The following is a 10,258-nucleotide window of genomic DNA, read 5'->3' as shown; positions in this document are numbered from 1 at the left end:
CATCAGATAATAATACAATACACTGCGTCTTAGTAAAGTGTTTTAGCATGAAACGTTGAACGAGGTCATCACAAACTGTTATTCCATACTGTATGTATTTATATGCCTTTCTTTCCCGATGCAAATCTCTTCTGTGCACCCCTGTCAGTTTGAGTTGCTATGGTCCTTGTAGTTGCGCCCTACTCGCAGGGCGAGAGCGCGCAGTATGCAGCTGCAGGTCGTTCTGAAAGAGACATTGGAGAGACATAAGCAACACTTCTATTGAGAAAGACTGGGGAAACAAGAAGAGCTCTCGTGCTTTGCTTAACATTTTAAAGTTGGAAAAACATATCAAAGGTAAGACTATTTGATTTAATCTATTGTACGGTTCAATTTCATGTCCATTGGATGGTTTGTTGTAATATTTTCACATAGCTCTATTTACTTCAATTTAAATTGAACTTTTAGAACGAAATAAACAAATAACTTTCTAATATTAATCATGCTAATTTGGAAGTATTTTCCTATTTCAAAACGGTACTTACGCAAAAAAAAAAATCTACATCTGTGTATATTAATCGATAGAAACACGTAGGCTATATTGTGCACCGTTTTCACATCTTACACCAAACCATTTATTATTGGACTAATTTTAACTTTGAGTTCACAAATTGTGTTACTTAAACATAACAGTATTTATGTGACTCCTATTTTGCCCATTTTACAATACCTTCAATAGAGGGCTCAGTTGGCGTCGTAGTTTGTTCCATAATATCGCATGTTTATTCAGAGCAGTTAGCGGTTCTTTTATACGGCTTGAGCTTTACTTTCTACTCACGTTCGAGGCGAGGATCAGAGGCATTTCTGTCCTGCAAGAACCTACCGCCACATTTCCAGTTACAAACTTGTGTTGTGCTTTTCGTAATCAGGACCCGTGGGCTAGGGTTAGGCAGACGCAAAGGTCCCAGAGAGTTGTCTAGTTTGGATTTTTCTTTGGCTTTTCCTTTATATTCTCCCTTGCCCTAATCCTGCAAAAGAGAGAGAAAATTGTAGCAGTGTCAAATAATAACATTGAAATGCCTCATGCAGATTGGAAAAAGCTGCAGCGGTTGTCGTTTTTGTATTGCCTTGCGCAACAGCAATTCTAAATTCCAGCTAGAATGAGGATAATATTACAGATTATTGTAACTTGTTATTAATAATACTATCTTATTATCCCGCTGAATCTTGGCTATATATCAGTTGTTCTATGAGCTGATGATGAGAAATTAGTAACCTCTCCTTATTCACTTATTCTCCATTGAGGTGATATCGATTCATTATAATCTTCAAATGATCAAGAATATACCAATACACTAAATTTCCAAAACACTATATTTAGCGTAAGTATTAGCATAAATACTCAAGCCTCCCCATTCCTCATCTCAGAAAAGTATTTGGTGGAAATCATTGTCTTTTTTTTTGAGACATTGCATATGATAACATAGAATAATAAGAATTCAAAAGAAAAATGTAAAGAATCACGACTAATCTGAAACACTACTTCGATTCCTTTACCGATTCCTAGTAGTATCCTGTGAAAATGTTGCATCAAGGGAGCGCGATAGAGGGCAGTGTTCAGCAACACTACACAGCTGTATAACCCACAGGTAGGTAAGAATTAGTGCGAGGTGAAGGTGAATAAACCACGTTTTGTGCTTGTGTGTACGTCGGCTTTAATTGCATATTTTCTTAAAATATATATATATATATATATATATATATATATATATATATATATATATATATATATATGTGTGTTAATTATCATTTTCTAGACACGACAGTCGGAATCAGAGGCTAGGAAGCCCGGTATGTAGAGGGAAATACAGAGAAAGTATACAGCAATTGGTATCGCACCCATGTCGCTAGAGGGCAAGTGTAGTGCGGGGCTTACAACGCCGCGCCACTCGTATTTCCTGCTGTCATTTCTAACTTTTATATACTTCTGTTTTAAAATTCTGTTTTAAAATACTTTGGAAAACACATTTTGTTGGGCTAGAATGCAGTGTGAAATAACAGAAAATCCAAGTTATATAGCGTTTATTTCCCAGGCGATTTGTCCAGTGAAACCCCCGCAACATTGGCAGTTCCCATGGGTTCTTGGTTTCTAGTTGGCACTAAGAAGACTGTCAAATAGACATTGATTATAACTTGAACTTTTTTCATTTGACGCAACCAATTAGTTAATGTAACCCCTACCACTATGCCTCAAACCTTTCGCAGACGTTTTCGAGACCGGCATACCTTGTCTGCCCCCCCCCCCATACGGGTTTAAATATAAGCATTTACGCCATAAAGACAGAAGAGGTCTCAGTTGTGTTAGCGTCTTTGTCATGATCGTCTGTTGAAGCAGTTAATTGCAGTAGATTTCATTTGCTGTTCCGTCTTGATGTTCCAGTTGGAGTTTTGATGACCAACCAGGTCAGGTCATGAGATTAATAACATTGGAAAACCCATTCACTTGACTAAATTAAAATGGTGGATGCATTTCATTGAGTGCCCATTCTAGAACATGCTTTCCACCATTGAAGTTCAAACCATATCTATGGATTATGCACCTAAGTGTCTAGGGACCACTGGCATCTTGGCGTGGTATGTGGAATGTGTTCCGTTCTAAACCGTTTAGAAGCTGTATATTTCTGTCTCCTTACTGATTTACTTTGGGTGTTTATAAATCCGAAATATGCATTTCCCCAGATGTTTCCATTACAGCCTAATCAAATCCAACAACAGGTTTTTTTTTTGGTTATCACATTGCTTCAATTACCTGGCATTAATTAACTTTTGTAAAGCCAACGTGTCGGTAACAACACCAAAAGATTATCCAGCAATTCTAGCATTGGGAAATAATAACAGTGAACGGAAAGCCTACTGCTCTGCCGACAGCTTCCTTCAGAGTCACACAGCGTTTCAAATAACATATTGCCTACATTGCTCACATTGCTTATTTCTAATGTGATTCTATCTAATCCTTGTTCAAACCTGGATGTGTACACTTTGTTTTCCATCAGACACCTGTAATGAGATCGGGGCCATGCTTTAACTCTCCAGTTTCCCCCGAGCAAACAAATATGCTCGTTTGGTATGTATTCCACATAGTAGCCTGTATCCTGGCTAGTGCACTACATTTGACCAGAGCTGGTGTTAGTGCACTACATTTGACCAGAGCTGGTGTTAGTGCACTACATTTGACCAGAGCTGGTGTTAGTGCACTACATTTGACCAGAGCTGGTGTTAGTGCACTACATTTGACCAGAGCTGGTGTTAGTGCACTACATTTGACCAGAGCTGGTGTTAGTGCACTACATTTGACCAGAGCTGGTGTTAGTGCACTACATTTGACCAGAGCTGGTGTTAGTGCACTACATTTGACCAGAGCTGGTGTTAGTGCACTACATTTGACCAGAGCTGGTGTTAGTGCACTACATTTGACCAGAGCTGGTGTTAGTGCACTACATTTGACCAGAGCTGGTGTTAGTGCACTACATTTGACCAGAGCTGGTGTTAGTGCACTACATTTGACCAGAGCTGGTGTTAGTGCACTACATTTGACCAAAGTTGGTGTTAGTGCACTACATTTGACCAGAGCTGGTGTTAGTGCACTACATTTGACCAGAGCTGGGGTTAGTGCACTACATTTGAACAGAGCTGGTGCACTAAGGAAGAAGATAGGTTGCCTGTTGGGACACAGACATGTACAGAGTTATACCGAAGTCTTTACACCAACATCCTCTAAACAATGGTGCTGCCTACTCTATTAATAGTCACCCCCCCCCCACACACACACACATGCACACACACACAGACAGACCTTCATTCAAGTGCTGTCTTAGATTCCTGAGTCCGTCCTTTCAAATGTAAAAACGCTTTCATCTTTGATGAACTTATGAGGGCCCATGACAGCTCTTGGCTGGCGGGTGAACTGAACAGACGACCCCGATTGTGGCTCCGTGTAGGGAGGGGCCAAGGCAAAGGCATCTGAAATCTGCATCCATGTTTCATGTTCTTTAATACGTCTGATGGGTGAAGTAATGAGTCAATGGCCCTCATACAAATTATTTAGTGCATATTTAAGCCTTCGTCATATGAATTATTTCTGACAGCGCCGGTCGGCGCATCAATTGAGAGGGGGTCAACTGAGATAAAAGTTTAATGCAGCCAGACATGGAACTTGATCAGACCGACCTGCCGGCTGTGGTCAGATTAGTAACAGGCTGGGGAAAAAAGGGAGACCGTGGATGGGTCCAATATGCCACTCTATTCCCTGTGAAGTCCAGAGCCCTATTGCAGACACAGCCCATGCCCAAAATACTGCTGACCCCTGAGTGCTGTCACAGTGAGAGTGAGAGAGTGTATCAGTGCCAAAACAATAAACAGAGACTAAATACACAGTGCAGGCGAGACTCTGATGTGTTGTTGTAAAGGGATAAGAGATCTATGATCTCTGTTACTCCTCCCAGTTTCACCACTGTTTCGTATGCATGCAACCAGTTTCAGTTATGTGTTCATGCAAGAATGGGATTTTAGAAATGGCTGCAGAAAGACCTGAGATGTCCTCTGAACCATGTTGTCTTTCATACAGTGTCTAGAGGCCCACGTGGAATGTTATGTCACGTTATTTTCCTCGAGCAGACTGAATAGCCCACGAAATAGCGGGCTGACTCTGAAAGACCCCCAGTCCTACTCTCTCCAGTCTGAGGAGTATGGATTTGGTTGTTGGGCTTTGTTCATGGCTATGGGCCGTTGGAAGAGGAGTCTGTCCTTAAAAGGTGGGACTCGGTTTTATTGCTATGGTCATTTGGTTAGGGCTTTGGTGAAAACCTCTCTCTCCATCTATGCTCATCTACATTATCTATGTTATCTATCTAATCTAATCTATGTTATGTCGTATTATCTATTTTATCTAATCTATCTAATCTATTCTATGTAATCTATCTAATCTTATCTATATCATGTAATATTATCTATCTATCTATCTATCTATCTATCTATCTATCTATCTATCTATCTATCTATCTATCTATCTATCTATCTATCTATTTATCTATCTAATCATATCTGTGTTATGTAATATTATCTGTTTTATGTAATCTATTCCGTCTAATCTCATCTAATCTACCTAGAGATCATCTCTGGGTTGTTTGTGTGCCATCTGTGTTGATAATGTTTCCTCCCTTGGGACTGTCAACTCAACACTCATAGGGCTTATGTGGCTTGAGGAGGACAGTTAAATGAGTCGTCAACTCCCTGAGCTCAGAGAGATCTCGCATCTTCTCTATTTATTCCTCTCTGTCTGTCTTTCTTTAACTATCTCACCCTCTCTATCACTCCCTCTGTCTCTGTCTCTTTCCCTATCTGTCTCTCTGTCTACTTCTTCCCCTCTATCAGAAAACAACATCTATTTCTCCAATGCTTGGTTGACAAGAATAATACTAGCGCCCTTGTGGACTGCCAGAGCAGGGCTCTAGATCTTTCATGTGATGGAGAAAGCAAACAGAATGGACAGGCCTGTTTAGCAGAATGATAGCTGGGACCTTTCCTGTTTCACTTGCCATTAAACAGGAAAATAAAGGTTTCCGACTTGTGGTTCTGGGACAGCTCAAACTATTGTGTCTAGTCGCCAGCGACATACAGAGAATGTTTCAGTCAGTGACTTCTCTTCAGGTCTTAAGGAAATCAGGGTAGTGTGTTGAAAGGACTTAAAGGTAATTGTTAAAGCTTTAGTAGCAGACATTCTAGACTAGAGAGAAAAGGCCTAACCTAACTGGGGCTTCTCTCTGAGTGGGGTCACAGTGACAGGCAGAGGATAAATGGATAGGATGTGAATGTATTATTCTATGAAGTCTGTCTGCACTGTGACTGGATCCATTCAATCTCCGTGGACCCACGGTGGCCTGTCTGGTCATTGTGTTTTAATGCTGTGCAGTTGGCATGGTTTTCACTCCGAGTGCCTCTAGGGGTATCTCCCCAATTTCGTCCTGCCCCCAAGTGCACTAGATTTGACGACTGCCCTTTTCACCGTCGGTCCAAAGCAGTGCACTGAGTAGGGGACAGGGTGGCATTTGAGATGTCTTCTGCGCGTATCCGGGTCTCTGCGGTTCGCTGCTCTAGACAGCATCACCAGCCTGTGAAATCCGATATGGCCACTCGGCTGCTGGGTTATGTACTGTCTACAACCCCTAATTAATGCTGGTTGCGAGTGATCGGGCTCAGTCTGTCTGGAGGGTTTCATCGTTGTTGTCCTCAGTGTCGTTGTTTTCCTCCTCCGCTCCTCCTTCGCTCCTCCTCCGCTCCTCCTTGTTGTCGTAAACAAGAGTTATTTGAGATGACCGGGGCCACGCCGACTCTGGAACTCTTAAAGAACTGACATTGGGTTAGAAGTCCAAATTACTGTTTTTTTTTAAGCTGTGTTTATGACTTGACGAACATCGTTACTTGACAGTGTGTGTGTTTCTTTACATTCTTGAGGGTGAACTGTAATGTAACGATGCCATCCAAACATCAATTGACAGTAGCGGGTATGGGTAGGGAGGCTTTTGTTTGGAAAGTGCACTCTACGAATTCTGTCATCTTCAGTTTTTTTTTCCTATTTCAGACCATTTTTGTCCCTCTCCTCTGTCACAGAGGTGCCAACTGGAGTTGTATGTGAAGTGGACGTGGAGGCATGTGAGTTCTCTGTCTCACCGCGCTCTGTTCAGTCCCGCAAGGACTCAATAAGGAGAAGGAACGGGGGAGAGGCAGAAAACGCTCCCACAGTTGATCTGGCCATTGTGGGTGGGGGAGGAACACTATTCCCATTGATACCATGGATGCATAGTGAAATGGTGACCCCCCCATCCCCTTTTTTGGGAATGGAGGCTCTATAGAGTTAGAGGCGACGCGAAGGACTGTGGTAGGAGATGGGTGTTATAAGCTTTGTGCTGACGGTGGGAACACTGTCCCTGCTGCACTGATTTAATACCCAGGCGCTCTCTCTGACTGTCCCAATGTGTGACTGACGGACAGGCTGTGTGTTTGTGTGTTCCTGCGTGCGTGCCCGATGTGTGTGTATTCCTGTGTGAGTGTGTGTACTGTATGGGCCTCTATGGGCTGTCTCTTACCTCAATTCTTTGAGTCTATGGTCTCGAGGCCTTTTGCCTCAGGTCAGTGTCCCTTAGGAACAGGTCCTTTGTAAAAGTGGAAATGCACTCAGTACTCACAAAACAAAACCCCTTTCTTCCCTTTTAGACTTACCTGAAGCAGGAGAAATATATATCTTCGCCTGAGGCTTTGCTCTAAGATGCAGCAGCTCTAGGCATATTGTCAGACGTGGTTCACGGAGGAAGACACCTCTGTCTCACAGAACTGAACCAGCCTAGCAGGGAGAACCTTGGACTTACATGTCTGGCATTTCCTATCATTGTTTCAGTTTCATTTACAGGCGTCCTTAGGAGGAATCAGCCTCACCCGGTTCCCAGTCCAATAACATAGAGGGGTTGTAAAATGGATCAAACAAAGCCCTTAGCTATAGCCACTCCGACTTAATCATAGGCTTTCCTATTATCTTTTTTTTTTGACTAGCTGTCTCCAGTGGGACATATAATAGACTCATTAGTGCTAGAGACTGACTGTCCTGCGGTCCCTAGCATGACTAAGAGCAACCGATGTCTATAAAAGTGTGTGTGTCTGTGTGTGCGCAATGTGGCTAGAGAGCAACCCGAGCCAGCGGCGTGTGATGACTAATTTAGTCCAGTAACATCCTCTCCCTGCTGTCAGAAACCCTCCAATACAATCAGATAATCAACACCTAGGCTATGTGCTAAATGACACCCCCATTTTCATGTCGGGAGTTATACAGGTGCCGATTAGAAGGCGAACTAAGCATGTAGCCTCCTACATTTCACATTTTAGGCATTTTGCAGACTTTTACCCAGAGCCACATATAACTCCCTCCAGCGTCTTCCTCTCTTTCTCTCCCTTCTCTTTTCCCGTTCCCTCCAACCTCTTCAGTCTTTCTCCCTTCCTTTTTCTCCCTGTTCTCCTCTTCCCTGTAGTCTCATTGCCACAACCTTCTTCTCCTCCTCTTCCTCCTCTTGCCCCAAGCCACTTCTCTTCTCTGCTCATTTACTTCCCCCTGGTTCGATCCCCCCCCCCTCCCTCCAGCCTCTTCTGGTGTTTTGTTCTTCTCCTCTTCCCTCGTCTCCTCTTTCCTCTTATCCCCCCTCAAGTCTTTTGTCTTTTTCCCTCCAGAACCTTCATGTTCTCATGTGAATTGCTCTATATATCTCGTCTGTACAGTCAAATAGGTCTCACAGTATCCTCTTCTCTTCCTCTTCCACCTTCCCCTTTTCTCCACTTCGCTGTTCTTCAATTCCCTCCAGCCTCTCCTGCTCCTCTCCCTTTCCCCTCTTCCATCTTATCGTTTTGTCTTTCACTCTAGCCTCTTCATGTGCTCATGTACACCGTAAAATATAATGTCTTAACATTGGCTTAGAGTCTGGGTTTAATGATATTGCTCAGCTAAATGTGATAGAAAAAAATCACTTACTCAGTTGAGTGTTGATTAGAAATATTCTAGGCCAAATTAATCTGTGAGCTTCAGGCAGAATTACACCTGGGGCTGAATGAAAGTTATGGCACATTGCTGGATCTTGGATCGATAGACAAATGTCCCCTAGAGAAAGATAGAAAGTTTCACTCAATTAGACAATTAATCAATCAATCAGTGTCTTTGTTGTCCCAAATGGCTAATGTGTTCTGCCTAAAGTGTTCACCAATTATAAACGCCCTTTTAAAGCAGATACAACATATGTACAGAAACATAAATAATGAGATTGGTTGCAGTCTTAGAATCATCATTATGCAGAGGACCAGCAATGAATAGACAACATTTCATATCATATATAGAATCGAAGTGTCTATGGGTTCGTGTTTGATAGTTTTAGAAAAGACTACTTCTGTTGGTGTGAGGGCTCGTTCTTAGTCTGTTATTAAAACGTGTACCTGGCCAACTCAGTTCAAGGTTGTGTATGCAACAACATTTCAATCATTTCCACAATATAAAATTCAAGTGCATATTAAACTGTTCATATTTTTAAATTAGTTTTTCTGACCTGGAGAATTTGTTCTGATCTTGAAAGGTTTTCATTATACTATGTAGTCTAATAAGGCTGTGTAAAAGTTTTAAAGCTATTGCCAGAAACATTTATTAAATTTGGATGAATTATTTTTGATTTAACCAACCTCAAACAATTTAATGACATTTTTTAAATGTTTTTTGAAATCTCCAATTTTCTTCAAATTCATTCAGGTCATCAACAAAGCCTTTACTCTTGACTCCCTTGCTAGAAAATAGGTTCCCAAAGCATTTTACCTCTTTTCACATTAAAAAATCTCTCCTCTGCATTTAAGGCTCAGTCATGGTCACTCAGTAGAAATTACTTCTCTTTCCGTTTTCTGTACCTGAAGCTGTTGTCTTAAATGTCAATTTCTCCTTTACTGTCTGGCTTTGATTTTGTTGATTGTTCTGCTCAACCAATTTCAGCTCATAGAAAAGTATCTATCAATTTGGAGATATCACTGGAGATATCAATGTGCAATGGCAATGCAATTTTTTTTCACATGTCTAGCATTTTAGATCATGTAAATTATTCTATCAACAAAATGTTCTGACATTAGCCCATAAGCCAAATTACATGTCACAGTGTTATCCATAGTGGATATTTAACTGACATCCATGTCCTGTGATATAATCATAAATTAACATGAGCCAATTCATCATTGAAAAGTCAATCGTAACAGCTGGTATATGGTAGAAATGTTGCTATCAGGAAATGACTTGGGGATTTTGCTTATCCCAGTCCAACCTTGTCTCAGGGGAAAACGTTTCTTAGTATACGTACATTTGGGACACTCCATTTAGTATGTTACCTTATATTAGGTGTCATTAAAATTTGGGAAACGTATACTCTTAAGATTTGCCAATACATATGACATATTACATATGCCATTGTTGGGATTAGCTTGTGGAGGAGAGGATCATGTTTCTTAGACTGAGGCAATTGTAAAGCTTTTCATTTGACAACAAAACTAGTTCTGGCTTCTGTCCAATAAAGATTCTCCATTTTAGGATGAATATCCATGCCGCTTATTTCCTGGCGCTAATATATTATGGACATTTTCAGATACAATAATTCAAATATATTGACAATTCCTAATTCCTGAGTACACTATATAGTTAGGGTGACCAGATTCAATA

The 10,258-nt window shown here is 41.3% G+C and overlaps 1 protein-coding gene across 6 annotated transcripts in view; it reads left to right on the top strand.

The window, feature by feature from the left end:
* The first annotated feature begins 208 nt into the window (after window positions 1–208).
* sema5ba (sema domain, seven thrombospondin repeats (type 1 and type 1-like), transmembrane domain (TM) and short cytoplasmic domain, (semaphorin) 5Ba) overlaps window positions 209–10,258 on the top strand; it is a 155,299-nt gene continuing 145,249 nt past the window's right edge. For all 6 annotated transcript variants that reach the window (XM_010879736.5, XM_010879733.5, XM_010879732.5 and 3 more), the window contains exon 1: window positions 209–336. The gene's annotated coding sequence lies outside the window, so the exon portion shown is untranslated. The remainder of the gene's footprint in view (window positions 337–10,258) is intronic.

The sequence above is a fragment of the Esox lucius genome, chromosome 16 (assembly GCF_011004845.1).
Source record: "Esox lucius isolate fEsoLuc1 chromosome 16, fEsoLuc1.pri, whole genome shotgun sequence".
In the NCBI taxonomy this organism is placed as follows: domain Eukaryota; kingdom Metazoa; phylum Chordata; class Actinopteri; order Esociformes; family Esocidae; genus Esox; species Esox lucius.
This window is presented reverse-complemented; position numbering and strand designations above follow the sequence as displayed.